We start from the raw sequence: 25585 nt of genomic DNA, 5'->3' as shown, positions 1-25585 counted from the left end.
TTAAGGATCGATCGTCCGAGGTCATTAACCAGTTGTCAAAACAACCTAGGATTAACAACATGAACATCGATTATCAGATATAAGAACCCAAACACACCTTGAATACTGATTGAAATCGAAGAAAGATAACAAAGATGAATCGACAGGTAAGATCGCTAAGTTCGCTGGTAAATCGGAGAGTATAAGTTCGCTGATATTTGAGAATAATGAACGAATGACCTTTGAAAATCCTTATATAGGGGCGCTGTTATACAGGCGAAGTTACGGTTAACTTCGCTTAGGCGAAGTTATTCCCAAGTTCGCCTATTTAACAACTTCGCCTATATTTACAAAATCAAACCTTATAATTTGAACATTTTTCAATTAACTTTTAAAACTTCCCTTTGAGAATTAAATGACACGATCAAGTCCAAGTAACCAGATATAAAAGCATACAACTACATAAAAAGAAAACTTTTAACAATTAAAGTTTAAGGGATCAAATTTCAGTCTTTACAAGGGACTACTACGTTTTAGAAAAGATCCGAACAGGAATCATACTAATTACGTGACTGTCACATAGATCCGTGTTTAGCTGTATTATGACATAAAGACATAGGTTGTAGGCAGGTAAATAACTTAAAATGGTTTTCATCATTTCTGTGATACGAGTTAGGTTCAATTATGCCTCAAAATTTAAGTGGGCAACAACTCAGAGATTATGATGCCTCCTATCTATTCTCAAAGCGTATTTGGCTTTTCCCAAGTCACCCCGAATTGACTTCGACCCATATTGTCTGATTAAGTTTGTAAGTACTCTTCATCTGCTTCCCGTTCTCTTTCTTACTCCATGATTGAGAAGTCTTGACATTGTCAGCTCTAGAATGTTTCAATAACTCATAAGTTTTTTTTTTTTTTTTTTTTTTTTTTTTTTTTTTTTTTTACGATAAACATATACATAGACTTCAGAGTAGTAAACAACTGCAAGTCCCGAATCTGGATCACTGCAGTTTCTTCACACACTATCTTTACGGGAATCAGAACATTTATGGGCTCGTGTATGACTGGGTAATCGCTTTTCTGCCTATCATTCGGAAAGATATATATGAAGACATGCAAAACTCTTAAGGAGTTTCCACGTAAAATCGAGTGGATTTAGTTTGTATCACATCTACTTTTACGCACCATAAAAAACTACCATGACATACAATGACTGTTCTAAAGCCTTTTAAGCCTAATAACTTCACTAGTTAAGCACACAAAAGCAGTATATCTATCATTTTCCAAGGTTGGATCAATTTTCTGTTAAACATAGTAAAGTAACTTCTTACGAAGTAATAGACTTGAAAAATAATTTCATTTCCCAAAAAGAAAAATTTTAACATCAATCGCCCAAACCAAAACAAAGTCTTCAGGTAAACGGCTATCCCGAAGATCCAATGGATCAGCTGGACCGACCACATACTAGTATGTGTCCTTCTAACTAAGTATGATCGACTAATTTTAAGCGAAAGAATTAAAACACATCATAAACCGCCCCGGTCACTTTCAGTCATCTGGTTAATGGCTATCCGCATATTCTACAAGTAGAAATGAGGACCAAACATATCCTAAGACATGTCCTTCAAACTGAGGCAACCGACATAATTCTAAGCGATAGTGACGTTTTTTTTTAAACGAACATAAAAAGCATGGTTACTCGGGATTGATCATCCCATTCAGCTCAATAAGGTTTTGAAATCTTGTTTTGTCAAACGCTTTAGTATATAAATCAGCGAAATTATCAAGCGTATCCACCTTTTCAAGCACAATCAGTTTCTTCTCAGCACAATCCCGTATAAAATGATGACGTATGTCAATATGTTTAGTTTTACTGTGCTTCACGGGATTGTTAGTTACTGAGATAGCAGCTGTGTTATCAATGCAAATAGGAGTAAGTAAGAAATTCAGACCATAGTCGCGCAACTGTTGTTGAATCCAAAGAACCTGGGAGCAGCAGTTGGATGCTGCCATGTATTCTGCTTCACAGGTTGAAATTGCGACTGAAGTCTGCTTCTTGCATTGCCACGACACCAATCTGCCACCAAGAAACTGACATCCACCAGTTGTTGACTTCCGACTCTGATTGCACCCTCCATAATCAGAATCTGTGTAAGCGACCAACTCCAAGTCTCCTTCTTTTGCGTACCACAACCCCAGCTTCGGTTTGCCTTTGAGATACCGCAAGATCCTCTTCACACCCTTCATGTGAGATTCCTTTGGGTTTGCCTGAAAACGAGCACAAAGACAAACTGCAAACATAATATCAGGCCTAGAAGCAGTTAAGTACATTAAAGAACCTATAATAGCCCGATACTGAGTTGGGTCCACATCTGCGTCATTGTCAGAATCAGCACCCAATTTATGGTTGACGCAGATTGGAGTATCGAATGGAGTGCTGTCCTCCATCTTGAAGCGTTTGAGCACATCATGGACATACTTGGTCTGATGAATAAACATCCCTTCTTTCTTCTGATCAACCTGCAATCCTAAAAAGAAAGTTAGTTCACCCATAGCACTCATTTCAAACCTTTTCTTCATGACGGCCTCAAAATCTTGACACATGGAGACTTTTGATGCAGCAAAAATAATGTCATCCACGTAGACTTGCACTAGCAGGAAGTCGCTTCCTTGTCTTTTCACAAACAGTGTGCTATCAATCTGACCTCTTTCAAACCCATTTTCAAGCAAGTAATCTGATAAAGTTGAGTACCAGGCACGAGGTGCCTGATGTAGTCCATACAACGCCTTGCTTAATTTGTACACATGGTCTGGAAAGTCTGGGTCAGGAAAACCCGGAGGTTGCTCAACATACACAACCTCATCAACTTTCCCATTTAGGAATGCACTCTTTACGTCCAACTGAAAAACCTTCATCTTTTTATAAGCAGCAAATGCCAAAAACAATCTAATGGCTTCCAATCTTGCCACAGGAGCGAACACTTCATTATAATCAATCCCCTCTTGTTGATTAAAACCTTTAACGACTAGCCTCGCCTTGTTTCTTATAATAATCCCTTTCTCATCTCTCTTGCACTTAAACACCCATTTTGTGCCTATCGCATGCACATTCTTTGGTTTTTCAACCAAAGTCCAAACTTCCATTTTCTTGAACTGAGCCAACTCTTCTTGCATGGCTTCGACCCACGAGCTGTCCTTGAGAGCCATTTGATAATTCTTCGGTTCAATCTGGCTGATTAAGCAGGTGTACAAGCATTCGTTGATTATGCCTGTCTCCTTAATGCTTGTGTAAACACAGGTGTGCTCATTCAAGCTACGTCTTGTTTGTACACCGGAGGACACATCACCAATCACATTCTCCAAAGGGTGATCTTTATGAATTCTCGTGGTCGGAACAGAACCGACATGCAGATTGTCTTCCAAGTTAGAAGAGAGCTCGTCAATGATTGTTTCTTGCTGAGAGTGAAACGGATTGAAAAATTCTTCTTCAGTCGAGGCAGCAGGGGTATCGATAGCATTTGATGAGGAAGGTTGACATTTATCGATCAGCTGTCTTTGCAATAGATTTTCTTCCTTATCAAGGATCATCTTCGTAGCAACTCTCTCTTCTTCTTCAGCAATATCCAAATACGGTATGTTAAAAGACTTAAAAAGTTTAACATAGTCGAAAAACTCAGCAGGTCCGTTGCTTGGTTTTGGCGGTTGGTAACTTGTGATATCGGTGTTACACACCACCTCAACCTTGTTGGTCGATGTATTAAAGACACGTCTGTTGGGTGTCCCAACAACATAACCGACTAAGATTCCTTCATCGGCTACTTCACCAAATTTAGAATTTGTCTTTAAAATCGAACAAGGGGACCCGAATGGTTCAAGACCACTCAAGTTGGGCTTCCTCCCATGCATAAGCTCATAACACGTTTTATTAAGTCGTTTAACCGTCAAGACTCTATTGAGGATATAGCAGGTTGTAGCTACAGCTTCAGCCCAGAACACCACAGGGGCTTTGAATCAGCCAGCATAGTTCTGGCTCCTTCAATTAATGTTCTATTCTTCCTTTCAGCCACTCCATTCTGTTGCGGTGTATACGGAGCGCTGTATTGGTGTTCGATCCCTTTCTGAAGGCAGAAGATCTCCATCTCAAAATTCTTGAACTCCGTTCCATTGTCACTCCTGATGAACTTAACCCTTTTATCCATAACGTTCTCAACTTTGGTAATCAAATTCTTCACCATCTGAGCCGTTTCATCTTTTGATTTCAGGAAATATACCCACGAATATCGTGAGTAATCATCAGTGATCACCAAGCAATAAGAAGTACCTCCCAGACTTTTTGCATTCACGGGACCGAAGAGATCCATGTGAAGCAATTCTAGGGTACTGACAATTGAATTGACTTTCTTGGTGAGATGGGATTTCTTGTGCTGCTTTCCCTTCTTGCACGGTAGACATTTGTCTTCAAAATTGAAACTTTTCAAGGAACGCCCTGCACAAGTCCATTCTTGACAATGTGGTTCATCTTCCGAAGATGAATGTGCCCCATTCTCCTATGCCACAATTCGGACTCCGATTCGCTCGCTTTTGTCATAAGGCATGATTCTTCCGTGGCCATTTCAGTCGACCTCATATCCATAATGTACGTATTCCTCTCACGTGGAGCCTTCATCACAATCCACTCCTCTGGTATCTGAAAACCAGGATGTAACACAATTGCTTCACTCTTTGTGAAGTGTACGGTGTACTCCTTATCACAAATCTGCGACACACTCAGCAGATTGTGCTTCAATTCTTCGACAAAGTTTACTTTTTCTAATGTCATCTTCCCGTTAGACACCGTTCCCATTCCTGTAATCTTTCCTCCACTTTCACCTGCAAAGCTCACTCTCCCTCCTTGAACATGTTTCAAATCGTGTAACAAGTTTTTGTTACCCGTCATGTGTCGGGAACAGCCGCTATCCACAACCCAAAGATTATTGGCAGCCCTGTTCAACTGTTCCTGCACGATAAAGCAAAAGATTAGAATCTAGGGACCCAAGACCAATTGGTCTTGGATCTATACATCCCAAACTTTGGCTTTCCAAAGTTAGTATCTGGATAATTCCTGTAAGTCCTATTAGGATACCTCCTTGTAGATTGATTGTGAGGCCTTCCAAACCTTTGTGAATTGAAAGAATTATAGCTTGTGGTTTGGTTATTAGTAGTGTAAAACTGAGATTTGTTTATATGAAAACCTGAATTAGTCACATTTTTGAATTTTGAATGGTTTTCATTTTTAGCAGTATGATAATTACTATTAGGCTTATTCTCAGTTTTAGTAGGCCTCACACCTCTGAATCGCTGCTTCAGAGGGCAATCTGCAACAAGATGTCCTAATTGATTACACCTAAAACAACACCTATGCTCAACTTTTTTATCAACCGGTGTTTTAGATGTCGAGGCTTTATTACCGCCGTTCGTCTCACATATGGTGGGACGTACGGGTTTAGTGGAGTACTCTTTTTATTCGTCTTATCTTTCTCTCCACCATTGGGTAATACCACCTCCTCTTTTGCCTTACCAGACTCGGATGACTTATCCGAATCCGATGAGACTGGACTTGGATCAGAAATTTGAACACTTGAAACAGGCGAACTTGTTTCGCCTCCACTAACATTTGGTTCTTTACAAGTTACTTTAACTGGTACTGTCTGAGCAACCTCAAAGTCAACAGATTTCTGAACACTAGGGTTAAAAGTGTAATTGTGATTATAAGGTGGTGGAACGTCATGATAACCGATTCCTCCTCTCTTAGCAGAGGAACCTTGATCACTAACAAGGTGATCAAGAATAGCAGAGGAATTTCTGAACTGCTCAAGTTTTCTATTCAATTCCGCCACTTTCACCTGGTGATCAACAATCTGTTTTTCTCTATCAGCGATTAGTTTGGTTTTTTCTTCCAAAACTTCATAGCTTAGATCAATCACTTCAATTTTTTCAGCAAGTTTTGCTTTTAGACTTTTAATATCTTTTTCACAAGCTTTTATCTTTACTTTATAACTATTTTCTCTTGTTTTCACAAGCTTTGATCTTCTTTTAAAGTTTTAAACTCAGCATCCAAACTAACATACTGATCAGTTATAGTAGCTAATTGCTCAGACAAGTTTTCGCATTTAGAACAAGTAGGTTTAGAACATACCTTGGAGAGCTGGTCTTTAACATCTGCCATAAAAGCTTTTTCTTCTCCGGTAACCTTCTCATTTCCTTCAGTTTCAACCTTCGCCAAATTGGCCTGTTCGAAAGTTTCTTCAGAATGCAAGTTCCAGTTGTATTCACCATCTTCTCTGGAAATCATTGCACTATAATCTTTAGAGCCCCCACTTTGCTGTGTAGACCTGCCCTGACTTCGTTCCACACGCTCATTCCTGCATTCCTTTGCAAAGTGACCGTTTTGCTGACAATTGTAGCATCTTACCTTCGTCTTGTCAAACCCTGGCCTTCCACCGACAAACTTCCTTCCGGTCTTTCTCATAAACCGCTTCACTCTTCTCACGATCATGGCCATCTGCCATTGTAGATCCATTTCTTCCAGATCATCAGCATCAATCTGGTCATAATCTTCATCCAACATAGCTGGATCAACAATCTTCCCCTGAATGTAGTTCTCATATGAAGCAATAAAAGAAGCATAGAGACCAAACTGCTCTTCAGCAGACTTGACACTCATAGGCATCTTGGAGTAGTTGTTGCTGGGAATACTTGGAGAGCAACTACTCTTGCTTACCTGGGGTTGAGAACCACTCGATCCACCTGCTACATAGCAAACATCACCATTTGTGTTGACTGACACATGCCCCTCATGTGATGAATTTGCGCCCGACTCTCCCTTCGAGTAGTAGGCAGCAGATTCAGTCTTCGATCCTGAGCTAGTGTTGACTTTAGCTCCATACATACCTGGATCTTGAACCTGATCCATAGGTGTCTCTTTTCTGACCATGTTAAGCTCAAAGGTTCTGAGCTTGTTGACTGCCGTTTCTAGATCATATGTGGGAAAGTTTTTGTCTTCCCTCATCAGCACAGTGTACATATCCCATTTTGGTGGGAGAGCATCTAGAAGCTTCTCAACTATTTCTTCTTCTCGGTAGGAAATTGAATAGTTGCTCAATTCAGTCATCAGATGGTAATATCGAGTGATAATATCATCTAAAGATTCATTCTTCAAATACTTGAAGACTGAGAACTGGGTTTTGAGCAATTTTATCTTTGAAGCACGGATTCCTACATTCCCTTCAAATCTGTTCTCAAGAGCTTCCCAAAGCTCTCTTGCTGACGTATACTTTCTAAACGTATGAAGGATCTCTTGTGGAAGAGCCATAGTAATAGCAGCATGAGCCTTGCTCTCGGCCTCATACATCTTTTTCTCTTCTTCTTCCATTTTGCTATACTTTTTGATTTGATCACGACCTTCATACTCCATAACTGGTGGAATATAACCATCCTGGATGCATACCCACATCTTCGCATCCTGGTATTTGACATATTGTATGAACCGATCCTTCCATGCAACGAAATCGGTTCCCTTCAGCAACCTTGGGGCCTTAGTAGCTGACCCTGCTTCTACTTCCATCTTTACTAACTCAGAGATGTTAATTGACGACATCTTTCTCGAAAACAAAGAAACCCGAAAAAAATCAAAAAATAAAAAAATTTTCTGAAAAGTACTGTAGGCGAAGTTACGGATAACTTCGCTTAAGCCTTAACTTCGCCGCAGATTAACTTCGCTGAAGAACTTCGCAGATGATTAACTTCGCTTAAGGTATGCGAACTTAGGAGGTAGGCGGAGTTGTAGAGAACTTCGCTGAGTTAGGCGAACTTGAGAAGGTAGGCGAAGTTGTGGATAACTTCGCTTAACCTTATATCTTCGCCGAAACCCTACGTATCCTGACGACAACTTCGCCTGATGAATACGGACGTTTTTGCAGATCTGAAATCTGGATTTTACGAGGTTTTTGACGGTGCAAAGGCTTGAATACGATGGTAGGAGGTAAGATTGACTCAAAAACACAGAAAACACGTCCCGCGAATAGTCGAAACGGGACGATTTCTACACCCGCGTGAATATCCCGAACCACACAATCGAGCAAATGCTCTGATACCAATTGTAGGTTCCCTGGATGGATCGCACGAGATATCTCGATCTACTCAGGTGCGGAATCCCTGCGTAGATCATTACGAGTATAGAACACGAATCACACGAACACACGAAACGAACACACGTTATATAATAACTCAAACACGTGATACGATATCACTATTACAGACACACGTTACAGCTCTCGTAACAACTCGAACATACTAACACGAACAACTGATTCTCTCAAACAGCCGTAACCTAGGACTATTTATACACGACAACTTCGCCTGGCATGTTCAGGCGAAGTTGTCCATAACTTCGCTTGACTAACAAGTTCGCCTAAGCGAACTTGTTAACAACTTCGCTTAAGATATATATAAAACATAATTAACATTACAGACTCGATTACAGACACTAGACTATGAACTACTGACATTATGCACCAACATATCTGATCATACCTGTGATGTATGTATGTGAACACTCTTAGTCTAAATGCAACCTGTGATAAATAGGCTTGTAACAAGTTGAAATCTCCACCTTTTAAAGGGTTGCATAGATCAAAAGGTACAAGGGTTGGTTTTGTGTGAGTAGGGATTTGGTATTCTGTGGATGGTAAGGGTTAATGAGGATGGTAAATACAACTTCCATTGATCGTCGGGAGTCTTTGAGATGTCTTCAATAGTTAGCTCCTTTTCTCCGAGTTTTTTTTATATACCTAATGACTCTTTTAATGTCAGATCGTCAAAACCAGTTTTGTCGAGGATGTGGATCAATTCTTCCTCAATCCTGTTCTGAATATAACCTCCAACTCTAATGGATCGTTCGGCTTTGAGCCTAATAGCCCCCACCCTCATTAGTTCGGTATATTCATGTTGAGACTGAGTTTGACTTTTTCTACATCTTCCTTCGTGGAACTAGTTTCCGCAACCTAAGAATCGTTCATATCTTCTTGCTCTTCTTTTCATTGCGTTTTTGGAAATTCCACAGAATGGTGGTCTTTGTTCGTTTTGGCTCCACTTTTTCCTCACCTCATTGCTAAAGAGAAAGATTCTCTCCCTAAGTTCTGGAGGCAACCTAGGTTTTGTGAAGTGTATGCAGCAAAAGAAATTGAAATCTAAAGAATGCATTTCCAGTTCTTTAGGGTCTGCCGGTAAAAGACCAATGTTGTATTTTACCGGTATAAATGGATAAAGTGATCGGGTTTTTGGTTAAGGTTTTGGGTTTTGTAATTTGGTAATGGGTTTGATGGAATTGTGTAGATATTACCTTCTTCCTGATACAATGCTTCGTGCGGTCTTGAAATGAATAATTGCGATAAGTTCTAAATCACACGAAACATATGACTCACTCAAAGCTTCCGAAAAAAATATTTATATGGCATGAGGTTTATCTCACAGTAACGGAGGAATTGGGTATTAACGCCATATTTTGCATAAATTAATTCTCAATATTACAAAACTTCTTTTTACTTTTTCACTTTTTTTGTAATGATTGTTTATTTGCAAAAACATTTCTTGGTTTTCTTTTAAGGTTTAGAATAATCTTTGTTTGCTGTAAAAATATTTGTTGTTTTAAAGAATTTTTATAATTAGTTGGACAAACAATTGGTCAAGTAATTCCCCTCCCTACACTTGAATCTCACATTGTCCGCAATGTGACAAGATTCATGAAAATATAAAAATTCTAATTGAGTATTATGGGTAAAATTGGAGAGTTACTTCCCTATGGTTTAACGAAATTTCGACAGAGCGTCCCCTGTTTTTCGTCCGTTTTCATGTTTTTGTACATGTATAAAATAAAACTACAAACATCCACAAACAACCAAGCATAAACTGCTGAAAATTGGGTATGGAATCATCCATCCTTTGCCCTATCGGGCTAAATTAGTACCTGCATAATATCTTTGGCGCCCACGGCCATAAAAATATCCAAACCAACATAAAAACAAACAAGTACGAAAGAAAGTAAATTGTTTAAAACACACATAATAAGTTCATAAAGTACTACCAACCCATGCCGTTGCCCGACCTACCAGTGCCGCCAGTCATCAGTTACCCGTGTCCGGGTCAAATGGTCCCCACTGCCTGTCCATGCGATAGCCCAATCGTTCAATCTCTCGCCTCGTTTCTTCATACTCGGCTACTCGCTGTGCATCGGAGGCAGCCATCTGCTCATTGATCCTGTTAAATGAGGCGGTAGTGTTAGTTGAGAATTGATCGATAAATCTATATATACCCTCCAAAGAGTATCTGCTGTCGTGTGACGAGCTGGGGCCGGCCCTTGATGAAGATGGGCCTCCTTTATGATTGCAAGTTTGGCTTGTCTCTGTCTGGGTGGTGATGTCCTTCTCTCATGCACATCCTGTATCATCATCTCTGCTGGGTCTTCCGGATCCCAAATCTGGTTATTCTTGTCACAAAACCTCCCCACATCGGGGTTCCTTCATATTCGCTGAATCATCTGCATGCTTTCACAGTAATCAAGATTGAGAGCTATCGGGTCTGGGCTTCGAGTTCCTTCTGTATCTACATCATAGGCTTCATAAAGGTTGCGGATCCACGGACCACCGAAGATTGGAGTATTTCCTCTGGCACTTGCATTTGTCATGAACAGTTTGCAATATAGCATTGTGATATTGCATGCTAGATCGTTTTTTATGCAGTATAATGCCTAAAGATCCCTCAGGTTGACAACCCCTTCGCTCTGTCCTCGAGCCATGACGGTGTGACTGAGCAAACGGTGGATGTATCTCATGAGTGGGTCACACAGTGCTGTGCTTTTTGAAACGTTCGGTTTATACTCTATTGTCCCATAACTCAACTGTTCCCAAGCTTCTTCCCTTATTTCACCTGCTTCAGCTTCATAATCATCACCTTCATCTGTAAATGTTGTTTTAGCCTCATACCAGATGTCTGAGTCAGTTTCCTTGGTCGTGTAAATTCCCAAATCAACTCCTAGTTGGGTGACAGAAGTTTTACGCCATATACCCCCACATCGAAACTCGATTGCCTCGTTATCCCACATGTCAAACTTTTTCTTTTTCATATTGAACGAGACCAGGAATTCCTTTGTTAGTTCCGTCACCGCTTCCCCTGTTTGGCCCAAAACCCGTCTCCAAGGTCCATTCACAATGTTCTCATAACGGTTCCATTGGGTGACTTGTCTCAGAGTGTCTTCACAAGCAAAGAAGTTGGCTTGTGGATACCTGCTGTTGAGATAAGTTAATCTTGTGTTTGCTTGTCGGTCTTTTGCTTTGCGGTTTGAGAAGACTAGAAATGCGTGAACTTCTTCTCCATACTCGGCCATCTGCAATTTACACCCAAATTAGTCAAAATTCGTGAAAAAATTTCAATTTGTTGAAACATAGAGCAAAGCACGACGGCGTGCTTTCAGAAGCACGGCCCCGTGCTGTTGCCTCTGGTTCAGTTTCCTTTAATGTTTGACTTTTGGTTGACCACGACTCGTGTTGTGTTGGGCACGGCTCGTGTTTTTAAAATTGATTTCCAACTTACTCAGACTCGAACCCTCGTTTCTAACCGATTATATCAATTAGGTTTAATGGTGTGTCGGTTATTTATCCTAACACCCAAAACCCGAATTGTCTCTTTCAATTAAACCCTAACCATCAAACATTCAACAATCTATTCATCATATGAAAGCAAATTAACCCATATCCTCTTCGGGTTTTGACCCGATTTGGTCGATTTGAGCGATTTTAGGGTTAAACTAAACCTAAAATGGCGAATTTCGATAATGCAATTGTTAAATTAACATACTTTAGGTTTAGAATTGACGATTTGATGAACAAATTAGCGAAATATTTGATGGTCGGCGGTTTTCGTTTTAAAACGCAGTGAATATTAGGGTTGGTGGTTGGAAAAAGTTATTTTATTAAGTTAAAACTCGTAATTGCTCTGTGACCAAAAACACGGCCCCGTGCTGCTTAGTGCAGATAGTATTGTTTTAAGTTTTGTTTATTTGTCGAACTGGTTTGTTTTTAGCTGGTTTTATTTTCTGGTTACTTTAACATGGTAATTAAAAATCCTAGATTTCATTAAAACATAAAACTAAAGACATAATTAAAGATAGATAAAATGAAAAGTACAACAACAACTCTCGGATCCTAACACATAGTACTAGCGGAAACAACTTCAACACGAAACAAAGTCAGAACTTCAACGGCCACCACTTCTGAACAAGTCCTGGATATGTGGTGGTGCTCGTTTGGCTTCCAAAAGTTCGTCAAGCTTTTTGTTGAGCGTAACGATTTCTCGGTTGAGAAAGTTAAGTTTGGAAGTCACATCTTTGTGGTGGCCATCCACAACATGGAAGTTTTCGAACCTAAGCAGGTCAACTTTGTTAATTAACTCGACTACTCGAGCCTCGGTTTGCATGTTGCTCTCAACTTGATCTCTTATGATGCATTGGAGTCTCATGACCTCCTCCTTAAGGTATGAGGAGGATTCGTGTTGTTTCCCCTTTTTCACTGGCCTCCATTCAACCCGTTTTCCTTCTATTTAGGTAAGTTATGTTTGGTGTGAATGGAATAGTGAATTTATGCATGCATTATATAGAGACTGGAAAGTTGAACACGGAACCGTGCTTCCAAAAGCACGGCCCCGTGCTGCTAGAGAAATAAATGTTTCTGAGTCAGAGAATTGTACGGAGTCAGTGTTGGTGCATGTTTTGTGGCCGTCGCTTGGCGAATAGTTTAGAATGTTTATGTTGTATGCTGTTCACCTAGGTAGTGGTTCACGCTGAAAGTGATCCATTTGAAAGAGCATTTTCAAATGGATACTCATTCGATCGAATGAGTTTCTGATTCGATCGAATGAGTCTGCCATTCGATCGAATAGGACTCATTCGATCGAATGAGTCCTGACCGAATGGCAGCGGGTATAAATACCAGCTTTCAGGCGTGAACAGGTAAGAGTTTAAGGTTTTTGCGTGCCCGGAGCCCAGGTGCTGTCCGGATGAGGGGGGAGGCCATGCTCGACCTCCCCCTGCCATAGATCGTGATTTCAGTGTTTAAACAAGCATGTAATCTTTCGTTTTTATCAATGAAATCGTTTGTTTCGTGTTTGTTTCTGTCCGTCTCTGGTTTTCAAACCTTCCGTCTCGAACGCGCTCGGATCGTCTCGGTCCCGGCTGAGCCAACAATTGGTATCAGAGCCACGGTTACTGCTAGAAAGGTCTAACAACCGATCTAGCAAGCCGAGCTCTTGATTTTATGCGTTCTGGACGTTAAAAAGTTGGTGTGTTCTTCGTGTTCTTCGCGTTTTCTGGGCTGGCGATGAAGGAGTCGAATCTGCCATTCGATCGAACGAGTTCCTTATTCGATCGAATAGGCCTATTCGATTGACTGATTCGATCGAATCAGTCTTCCCGCTCAAAAGTGTCAAATTCAAACGCCAGTTTTCCCGCCCATTCGATTGACTTCATTCGATCGAATCAGATTGTATTCGATCGAACTGGTTTTCCCGCTCAAAGTGTCAAATTCAAATAGCTGATCGAACCAGTTCTTCATCCGATCGAATCTGTGCTTCATTCGACCGAACCAGTTCTCATTCGATCGAACGTGTTCCAGATCAAAGAGTCTGGAACGCCCGCTTACACGAAAAACTTGCCCAAGCCATTTTTATCAGTCGGGAAGTCTTCTGAAAAAGTTTGGCAAAAATAAAATTTTTTCGACAAAATTTTCGGGAAATTTTCGGTTAATTTTCGGGTCAGTGATGAAGATTTTTCTGGACATCCTATACAAGTTAATTACTATCCAGAAAAAGTTTGGTGACAGTGAAATTTTCACTGATATTTGCCGGCAAAGTCAGAGCGTTTAAATGTTTAATGGTTAAAGCGGCAAATTGGGGCAATGAACAAAGCACAATCACCTGAAGGAATTATCGTTTACAAGTTTAATGGATAACCCCTTGTTCATTGAGCTTCTACAGTGGTGATTGTTATAAGAACACAGAAGAACAGAGAAAAGTGTTTACTGATGAGTTATTGTGGGGTAGTCAGGAGCATCTGACTATTTATGGGCCAACCAAGTTTAATTTATTTTCCGCATTCTGAAGATGTCATCAGTGGAGATTAAGGAGGATCAAGCAAAAGAGTCAAATGTTCCTCAATCATTTCCAAGTTCAACAATTCCTGCAGAAGCTGCTACTGTTGAAGAAGTCAACGAAGTATTGTCAAAAGCAACTTCTGCATCCTGTTGAAGAATGGTGATTCGCAATCACGAAGTTAATGATGTGTCTTTGTCTCCGATGATGAATCTGCATACAAACTAATCTGTTTAGGGGGAGTAGCTGTGGATCGGAAGCCTCATCAAAGATTGCCCAATACATTATTAAGTCAGCGGAAGACGATATGAGCTTACACGTCTATATATTGGGATACACGCCAACGTCTGAGGGGGAATTTCTATAGTTGGTTGTTTTTAAACAGATTGTTTTGTCTGAAGATGTCAGCAATGGAGAACACTTTGCATCATTAACCGAGAGTTCAGTTTAAGGGGGAATCTTGCTGCAATGATGGTATTCTTCAACGTGATTATCAAGATATAGCAGAAGATTTGACTGAAGATTGCAAGAGGTGTCTACAGCAATTCGCAAGCAACGTCCAAGGGGGAATATGTTGGTGCATGTTTTGTGGCCGTCGCTTGGCGAATAGTTTAGAATGTTTATGTTGTATGCTGTTCACCTAGGTAGTGGTTCACGCTGAAAGTGATCCATTTGAAAGAGCATTTTCAAATGGATACTCATTCGATCGAATGAGTTTCTGATTCGATCGAATGAGTCTGCCATTCGATCGAATAGGACTCATTCGATCGAATGAGTCCTGACCGAATGGCAGCGGGTATAAATACCAGCTTTCAGGCGTGAACAGGTAAGAGTTTAAGGTTTTTGCGTGCCCGGAGCCCAGGTGCTGTCCGGATGAGGGGGGAGGCCATGCTCGACCTCCCCCTGCCATAGATCGTGATTTCAGTGTTTAAACAAGCATGTAATCTTTCGTTTTTATCAATGAAATCGTTTGTTTCGTGTTTGTTTCTGTCCGTCTCTGGTTTTCAAACCTTCCGTCTCGAACGCGCTCGGATCGTCTCGGTCCCGGCTGAGCCAACAGTCAGCGCGTATCATGCTGAAGATTCTGGGGTGACCACGGCCTCGTGCTTAGGAAAGCACGGCCCGTGCCTTTTGTCACAGTTACTTTCTTTGTGATTTTCAGCAAGATGCAAGATCGGGAATTCTGAGAATGACGTTTATTATGATAATTTAAAAGTTTGGTCATCTAAAAATTACTTTTCATTAAAATAAAAGTCCTAGAACAATTTACGGGATAAGCCCGGGTTTTCCTAAGAAAAGAAAATATTCGGGTTAAGCCCGAAGTCCTAACACATTGTGCTTAAAGCACCTGTTTACACATAAAGACATAAATTTAAGTTTCATAGAGTTCCCCGAAAGGCTCTCCTCCTCCGAATGGTCCTGGTGGTGGAAAATACGTGAAACCGAGAACTTGAAACTGGAGTTGTTCATTGATGTCTCGGAGCTTCATTTTCATGTTCTCAACTGATTCGGTGAGTTGCACGAGACGCATCTCAGCAAGGAGATTCATTTCGGTGAGTTCTTTCACGAGTTCTTGAAGTTTCAAGAGGAGCTCGGTTTTGGAAACATGGCGGGCATCGTTTCTCGGATGTCGGGAAATGGGGATTGCTTCACTCATCTTAGTTGGCATGCTGAATTTTCAGAGGTTATTGGTTTTGGTTTTGGGTTGTGCAAAGAATGCAATGACACAAGGTGCCTTTTATAACCAACCAGTAAGCCGAGCATGGTACCGTGCTTTTGGAAGCACGCCCCCGTGTTTTTGCTCTGACAATTCTGTTTCAAGCCAGTCTGACTGAGATTTTTGTAGCGAAGATGCCGGCCCGCATTTTTAGGCACGGGACCGTTCTTTTAAGAGAACGCCCCCGTGGTTTTCAATATAGAAATATTTATATATATATATATATATATTTACATTTATTTATGTACAAGGCCTAGTTTCGTGAAGGTCTTGACTAGAACTTGTTTCCTTGATTTCTTATTCAAAAAGTTTGGAGGGTTAATACCTCCAAAACTTCTTTAAGTGGACCGCCAATATATGGCTTTAATCGATGTCAATTTACTTTGAACTTTTGGCCATTTGAATTTGAAATTTTGATTGTCCCAAAGTCAAAAACTGATTCAACTACGTATGGACCTGTCTATCAGGATTTCAATTTTCCGGGGAAAAGACGTAAACGAGCGTTGTATAACAGTACACGATCTCCAGTTTGAAATTTTTTGTTTCCTTTTAAATGAGCGTCGTGTATGCGTTTAGTCTTTTCCTTGTAAGACCAGAAATTTTCGTAGGCCAATGTCCTTAGTTCCTCGAGCTCACGAATTTGATCTTCCCTGTTTATTCCGGCGGACGTTATATCAAAATTCACTGCTCTGAGGGCCCAGTAGGCTTTATGTTTAACTCTACTGGCATATGACATGCCTTCCCGTAAACGAGCTTGAATGGTGTCGTTCCTATGGTGTTGCCAGTCGGTGGTGAACCTCATACCGTGCTAAGACCATGTCCATCAGGGTGTTACAGAATTGGGTACCTCTGTCGCTGATTAGGGCTTTCGGAGTACCGAATCTTGAAAATAGCCTTTTTATAAATCATACTACAACCCGAGCATCATTAGTGGGAAGAACTTGTGCTTCTACCAATTTAGATACGTAATCAACTGTTACGAGGATGTATTTATTTCCGAATGAGTTAGGAAATGGGCCCATGAAGTCTATTCCCCATACATCAAAGATCTCACAAATTTTAATGCCCTTTTGAGCCATCTCATTTTTCGATGAGATGTTCCCGGCTCTTTGACAAGCATCGCATGCTTGGATCAAAGTATGTGTATCTTTGTATATAGTGGGCCAGAAAAATCCTGCATCAAACACTTTCCTGACCGTAGTGGCGGTACCATGGTGTCCACCTGTTGGTCCTTCATGGCAGTGTTTGAGAATGTCTAAGGTCTCCTTGCCTGCTACGCACCTACAAATAACTTGATCAACACCTATTCTAAATACGTATGGATCTTCCCAGAAGTATAACTTGAGATCGGCGAAGAATTTCTTCCGCTGTTGATGAGTGAGCCCTTTCCTTAAGATTCTACATGCTAAATAGTTTGCGAAATCGGAAAACCAAGGACTTTCATCTTCCTTCTCTATGACTTCTTGAATGCGCATGAGAATTTCATGTGGAAAATTATCATTGATAATTTCTTTGTGAAGTTCTTCAGGAGTTGGACATTCTAAGCGTGAAAGGTGGTCGGCAACTACATTCTCTGCCCCTTTTTTGTCCTTGACCTCGATGTCAAATTCTTGGAGTAGTAGGATCCATCGGATAAGCCTGGGTTTGGCATCTTGTTTGTTGAATAGGTAACGTATTGCGGCATGATCGGTGTAAACTATGGTCTTGGAAAGAACTAGGTAGGATCTAAATTTTTCAAAGGCAAATACTACTGCTAGTAACTCTTTTTCTGTTGTGGTGTAATTTTCCTGTGCATCGTTAAGAGTTTTACTTGCATAGTAAATTGGGTGAAAGTGTTTTTCTTTGCATTGTCCGAGTACGGCTCCAACTGCAAAGTCGCTTGCATCGCACATGATTTCGAATGGAAGGGTTCAATCGGGCGTGGTCATGATTGGTGCGTTGACAAGTTTGTCTTTTAATGTGTTGAATGATTCAACACATTCTTCAGAGAAGACGAATGGTGTGTCTTTCTCCATAAGTTTGGTCATAGGTCTTGAGATTTTTGAGAAGTCTTTTATGAATCGGCGGTAGAAACCTGCGTGACCTAGAAAATTTCTAATGGCTTTGACTGAAGTTGGCGGTGGCAGTTTGGATATGGTTTCTATTTTGGCCCTATCAACTTCTAGTCCGTCTTGAGAAATCTTGTGACCGAGAACAATGCATTCCTTTACCATAAAGTGGCATTTTTCCCAATTGAGCACTAGATTTCCTTCTTCACACCTAGCTAACATTTTGTCTAGATTCTTCAGACAATGATCGAACGAGTCTCCGAAGACTGAGAAGTCATCCATGAAGACTTCCATAGAGTTTTCGATCATTTCATGAAAGATGGCCATCATGCAACGTTGGAAGGTGGCTGGAGCATTACATAATCCAAATGGCATTCTTCGGTAGGCGAAGGTTCCGTATGGACATGTAAAAGTGGTTTTCTCCTGATCCTCGGGAGCAATGGGAATTTGGAAATATCCGGAGAATCCTTCAAGAAAGCAGTAGAACATTTTTCCAGATAATCGCTCAAGTATTTGATCTATTAAAGGAAGTGGAAAATGATCTTTTCTTGTGGCGTCATTAAGCTTCTGGTAATCAATGCAAACTCGCCAGCCTGTGATGGTTCTCATTGGTATTAGTTCGTCCTTCTCGTTCATTACAACCATCATTCCTTCCTTCTTGGGTACTACTTGAACGGGACTAACCCAAGGTGAATCTGAGATCGGGTAGATTAATCCAGCATCAAGCAGTTTGATTACTTCCTTCTTCACCACATCTTGCATGTTGGGATTGAGACGTCTTTGATGTTGGACCACGGGTTTGTATTCTTCCTCCATGAGGATTTTGTGAGTACAAAAAGAAGGACTGATGTCCTTGATATCCATGATCTTTCATGCGATAGCCTTCTTATGGTTTTTAAGAACTTTAAGAAGTTCGTCTTTCTCTTTTTTAGAAAGGTGAGAAGAAATAATTACCGGGAGTTGAGAATCTTTTTCTAGAAAGGCGTATTCGAGATGTTTTGGTAGTTCTTTTAATTCTAAGGCTGGTGGTTCTTCCATTGATGGTTTTGATTTTTCATTGTTTTCAATGATTTCATATATTGTTTCTGATTCTTCGTGGTAGTTATTGTTGAGATTTTCGTTTTCTAAAATGGGTTTGTTGAGTGTTTTGTCTAAGACTTGTGTCTCTAGTGGAGTGTTGATGGAGGAATATCGCATATAGCAACTTACGATGGAATCTATGATGTCAGCACAGTATAATGTGTCATCGTGCTGTTGCGGATATTGCATAGATTTTCCTATGTCAAAAGTGATTGCCTCGTCATTGACCCTGAGAGTGAGTTTGCCGGTGCAAACATCAATGATAGTCTTTGCGGTGGCTAAAAAGGGTCTTCCTAAAATCAGAGGTACACTTTTGTCTTCCTCCATGTCTAGAATTACAAAATCTACTGGGAAAACTAACTTGTCAATTTTTACAAGCATGCTTTCAACAATGCCCCGAAGATATTTAATGGATCGGTCAGCTAATTGAATGCTCATGCGGGTGGGTTTTGGTTCTCCTATCCCTAGTTTGGCAAAAATCGCATAAGACATTAAATTAATACTAGCTCCTAGGTCAGCCGGGGCATTGCTAACAGACAAATTTCCTATGAGACAAGGGATAGTAAAGCTCCCTGGATCGGTCATTTTTGTCGGTAGCTTACTTTGGAGGACAGCTGAACATTCTTCACCTAGGGTGACATGCGAGAGCTCCTCCAGCTTTCTTTTGTTTGTCAGCACTTTTTTGAGAAACTTGGCATATTTTGGCATCTGAGCAATAGCCTCGACAAAAGGGATGTTGATATGGAGTTGCTTAAAGAGTTCTAGATACTTTCCATATTGAGCTTCCAATCGCTCCTGCTTCAGTCTTCCAGGGTATGGAATAGGTGGAACATAAGTTCGGACTGGCTCCTTAGGTTGTATTGTGCTTGTTGGGGTCAGCTTTCCTGGGTTTCATCAGGGAATTTCTTTTCCATAACTGTTTCTGAAGTTGGTGAGACAACAGTGGTCGTACCGCTCCTGAGTGTGACGGCGTTAGCTGTTGCATTCGGGTTGGTGATTGTGTTGCTTGGAAGAGTGCCAGGTGGTCTTTCGGATAATTTTCGGGCAATTTGTCTGATTTGGGTTTCTAGGTACTAAAGTGATGCGTGTTGACTTTTGAGATCAGCTTCATGTTTTAATAATACTCCGCTGATATCAACAGCTCTTGAGTCGGCCTTTTTCTCTGCCTCATTTGTCTTGGTCATTAGTTGGATTAGAATTTCTTCGATCTTAGAGTAGCTTGGGTTTTGATGGCTACTAGAACTCTGATCTTGAAATTGAGGTTTAGGCTGGAAGGGTTGATTTATCGGTCTTTTTTTGAATCCGGGTAAAGGTTGAGTGTTACCTCCGTCTTTCCAGCTGAAATTCGGGTGGTTTCTCCATCCTGGATTGTAGTTGTTGCTGAAAGCGTTGTTCTGTCGAGCGATGAAATCGACTTCTTTCATGGCCATGATGGCTTGTTTACAGTCACTCGTCTTATGATTTCCTCCACAAGTGTCACAGGCGAGTCTGGTTTTTGATAGCTCGGCTTGAAGTTGTTCGAATTTTTTAGAAAGGGCTTCAAGCTGTGCTGTGGCAAGAGTGTTGGAATAGACGTGGTGTATTCCTTTATGGGTAGGTGTAGATCTTGGTGGGTTGTAAGAAAAACTCTTCTTTGCGGCCTTCTACAGGACATCAAATGCTTCGTTAGGTAATTTGGATCCCAGATCTCCACCAGCGATCTGGTCGATGGCTTGTTTGTTTTGACTGGATTGTGCGTCAAAGAAAGTTTGAACTTGTAACCATACGCTCAGTCCATGATGTGGGCATCTTCTTAGAAGACTTTTGTATCTTTCCCATGCTGCATGTAACGACTCATCATCATCAGCGGTCCGGAATCCGGTAATGCTGGCTCGGTATTTGGCAGTTTTATCAGGCGGAAAATATTTGAGGAGAAACTGTTCGACCATCTGGTCCCAAGTGGTGATGGAACTAGAGGACATTGATTCTATCCATTCTAGGGCTTTTCCCCTTAGAGAGAAAGGAAAGAGTTTGAGTTTGATTTGATCGTCTGAACAGTTCTGAATTTTAAAGGTTCCGTAGATTCGTAAGAATCGAGATATGTGAGAAAGAGGATCTTCGTCGAGGAGACCATGAAATTGAACTGAATTTTCCACCATATGAATGGTGCTTGATTTGATTTCAAAATTTTTGGTGATTTCGGGTGGAGCCACTCCATTGCCATAGCCTTCAAGAGTTGGCTTGGCATACTGGCTCATGTTCGGCTCATTATTCTGTGCTGCCATCATTTCTTCGGTTTGATTTTCTCCTGATGTGGTGGCGTCTACTGATTCGTCTTTGATTGCTTCGGTGGTTTCTGCGGTCCGTTTACGTGCTCGTCGACGAAAGAGTCGTTCCAGTTCAGAAATTGGAGAAACAAGCTAAGGCTTAAAAGTAGAGGACATACATGGGACTAAATCAAAATTAAACACTAAAGTAAAAGTTAGTTAAAGTTAGTCTAAGTTAAACTATGAGTTAGGCTAAGCTATTTTAAACTAAACTAAAGTCTAAATCAATTAAGCTAATGTAAGGTAAGGTAAATAAAGGTAAAAAGTAGGCTAGCCGTAAAATTATATATTTTTATATTTATTAAAAAAAAATAAAATAAGAGTTAAAAATTTGTACATTTATAGACAATGATTAAATTAAAACTTGGATTGTTCTTAGAAACGTACCGTTTCACCGGCAACGACGCCAAAAACTCGATGTGTGCTGCGTAAGCTTGTATAAATATGATAGATTGGATATTTTGCTCTTGCACAAGATCGTGTTTTAAATTTATAAAAGTGATTTCTACAAAGACTAAACACACACAAAATAGGCAAGTGTATCTATCGTATATGTAGAATAGTATTGGTAAGAACCAAGTATCGATTCGTGGACACAAATGTTTCTAATAATAAATCGTTGTTTTACTTTAATCGGAGGTTTTAATCATTTTAGGGCTAATTTTTGTGAACTTCTTATAAAATGTAAATACTTATATATAATATATAGGTGACCAAGACAAGAAATTCTAAACGCGTTGTCTAATTATGCGAAGGTTACCATCTAAGATCAAGAATCCACTGCATTTTAACATTGATAATTAATATTTGGACATGTGATAAACTTGCCATAACAATATATGATAGATAGCTCCTTAAACCTTAAGTGAGCATCTTTGGCACTAAGGAGATAGCATGCGAATTTTAAAGTCTACCCTTTTCTAATGTCATACCATCTCAATGACGTCAATTTAAGTTGGCAAGTAGTTTCGTAAAGTAGAAAGATTAGGATTGACTTCGATTTCTCAAATACCAATTCTAACAACTTCGGGTGGTTGTAGTTCATCACACAACCTCCCTTGGTTGATTTATGTAGGTTATAATTACACATTCCGTTAACATATGATTTCTTTAACTAATTTGATATCCTAATTAAAGCCATTTTCGGATTACCAAGGTTTAAAAAAATACATCATAACTTATATCTCATCATTTCTAAGTACAATATAAGGATCCATGTTTTGATAACGTATCAAAGTATTTCTATCTTTCAAGAACATGAATCGATCATGAACGTTCGCCAATGTAATTGACAACCACCAACACTTAAAATAAGTGATTTAAGATGGTGAAACATTTCTCATCAAATCATAATTGTAATATAACCATGTACTTTACTAGACTACATCATATGTCTTTATTAAGAATAATAATAATAATAAAATTAAATAACATTTATAACAAATAATCACATTATATTTATCTCTCTTGGTTTTATATTTCTTTGTTATATTTTCTTTTATTATTGTCGAGTCTTGGTGCATTTTGTGACCGTCGCTATGCAATTCTGACTAGATGGGACGTGTTGGTGAAGTTAGCACAACTTTACGTGTTGGTGAAGTTAGCACAACTTCACGTGTTGGTGAAGTTAGAAGAACTTCACGTGTTGGTGAAGTTAGAACAACTTCACGTGTTGGTGAAGTTAGAAAAATTTCACCATAGGCCCAAGCCCAAGCCCGCGAAGATATTAGCCTATATATATGTGTGTGTAATGTTTAGGGTTTGGAGTGAGTTTTTCACTTGTTCAATTGAATATAAAAGAGAGAGTATTTCTGAGAGAGAAACCGAGAGGGGTAGTTGGGTGGGACTGCCCGAGGTAGAGCTCACCTCGGGTCGGCCGTGTTTTTGTTTTTGTTCGGTATGTAACGTGTTTTGGTTATATTATAAAGGATCTGCAGATTCGTTTTATCCCATTCGTGTATTTGTTTGTGTGTAATCGTGTTCTTCTTCTATAAACACCATAAACGAGTCTAGGAGGATTCCGCACTCTTAGACCTCGTGCGGATCTCGTATCGATCACCATCGCCCCCGGGGACTTACATCGAGGCATCGAGTATATCCTCGACTTAGGGTTTTAAGCATTTTAATATTTTATTATTATTTTATTTAGGCATTATGCCTACCTTGGTTGGCTTATAGAAACCCTAGTTTCTTGAGCAGCAACTCGACGCCTTTACTTCTCTCGAGCTTTCTTGATCAACACTTTTTTCGACATGTTTATCGAGGTACGTCGTTCTTCACTCTTGCTTGTCACGTACTTCGAGGCAGGCGTCGTCTCGTCTTGGGAAGGCATGTTCTTCGAGGTATCGTCGGTTGGTGGCACGGAAAACATGGATTTTATAGAGAGATGTTTTAGAGATGATTTAGAGAGAAGTCAGAGCTGATGAAAGTGTGAGTTGAGAATTGAGGGCTTGAGCCCTATTTATAGGCACCGACCCAGTGACCCGTCGCGATACGTGACGGGTCTTGCAAAGGATCCATCGCGTAGCGCGATGGGTTATCGGATCCTTTAATATTATTTTATTCAATCGCGATGAGCCTAAGGAAAGGCCGTTGCGTATCACGATTAGGCTTGATGAAACAACCTGTAGGCTTGCCACGTGGTGACATGTGGCGGACGGTGTGCCACGTGTGACACGTGTCAACACCTGTCAGACCACGTCATCGCGTTTCGCGATGACGTTGGGTCTTTGAGGCGTCGCGTATCGCTCTGCCGCCCATTCTTGGGTTTGTAAACATGCCCTTCGCGATACGCGATGGGCTTGTCTTCTAATCCGTCGCGTATCGCGATGGGACAGGAAAAATAGAATTTTCACTTATGTTCCTTGGACTCAGAAACTTGGTATTTTCGACTCGATATTTTCACAATGTTACATCTTCCCCACCTTGGAATGAATCTCGTCCGCGAGATTTGCTTCTTTAGAATAAGTTGGGATACTTTTTCTTCATCTCGGATTCAAGTTTCCAAGTATACTCGGGGCCTCTTCTTGAGTCCAACTTTACTTTGACTATTTTCAATGTTCGTCTCTTTAGTTTCTTAGTTTTTGAATGTTCGATTTGTATTGGGCGTTCTTCGAATTTTAAATTTTCATTTATTTCAACATCTTTTAAAGGCATCTACAAAGATTCATCAGCTAGACATTTACGAAGATTGGAGACATGGAATACATCGTGTATCCCGTTCATTTCCTCAGGTAGTTTCAAACGGTATGCAACAAGACCAATTCGTTCGAGTACTTAGAAGGGTCCAACGAAACGAGGACTCCATGGAGAAACTTTTAATAGAAATTTATCACCTATATTGAATTCTAACGGCTTACGACGGACATCGGCGTAACTCTTTTGGCGGTCTCACGCCGTCTTAAGTCGTTCGCGGATTTGCAAGACCTTATCAATGGTTTCTTGGACTATCTCAGGTCTAGACAATTTATTATCTCCGGTTTCAGGCCAGCATACCAGCGTTTGAATTGTCCTTTCGCTTTGCATATCGGTTTGAGGATAATAGGCGTTGCTAAGATTTAACTTTGTGCCTAACGCTTGTTGGAAGCTTTTCCAGAAATGAGACGTAAAATGACTATCTCGATCAGAGATGATAGACAACGGTACTCCATGCAAAGCAATGATATTGTTCACATAGATACGCGCTAATCTATTCATTGAGTATGAATCGTTGATATGTATAAAGTGTGCGGATTTTGTAAGTCTATCCACAATGACCCAAATTGCATTATGCTGACGAGTGGTTTTGGAAGTTTTGTGATGAAATCCATAGTTATCAATTCCCATTTCCTAACGGGGAGTTCGGGTTGCTGTAGCAATCCCGAGGGCTTTTGATGTTCGTCTTTGACTTTCAAACACGTTAGACATTTCGCCACATGCAAAGCGATGTCCTTTTTCATTTTGTTCCACAAGTAGTTCGGCTTTAGATTTTGGTCCATCATGTATTTGGACTTGTGAGCTTCGCTCATGATCTTTTCACGCATGTCTCCAACGATTAGTACCCAAATCCGGTTTCCCAGTCTAAGTATACCATCGTCACCCTTGACCAATGAGTCAACGGTGCCATTACGTTTTTCATCGGAGATATTGTTTTCCTCGATTTATTGGATTTGGGCTAAACGGATTTGCTCTATTAGATCATTTTGAAGTTCTAGTTTCAGCGCTCGAACTCTTTTTGGCTTCTCGTGTTCCTTACGACTCAAGGCATCAACCACAACATTGGCTTTACCTCCGTGATAAAC

This window comes from Bidens hawaiensis, unplaced genomic scaffold, assembly GCF_021521415.1.
Source record: "Bidens hawaiensis isolate Kalapana, Puna unplaced genomic scaffold, B.hawaiensis_p1.1 tig00419374_1, whole genome shotgun sequence".
NCBI classification, from domain to species: Eukaryota; Viridiplantae; Streptophyta; class Magnoliopsida; order Asterales; family Asteraceae; genus Bidens; species Bidens hawaiensis.
Note: the sequence above shows the minus strand (reverse complement) of the source record.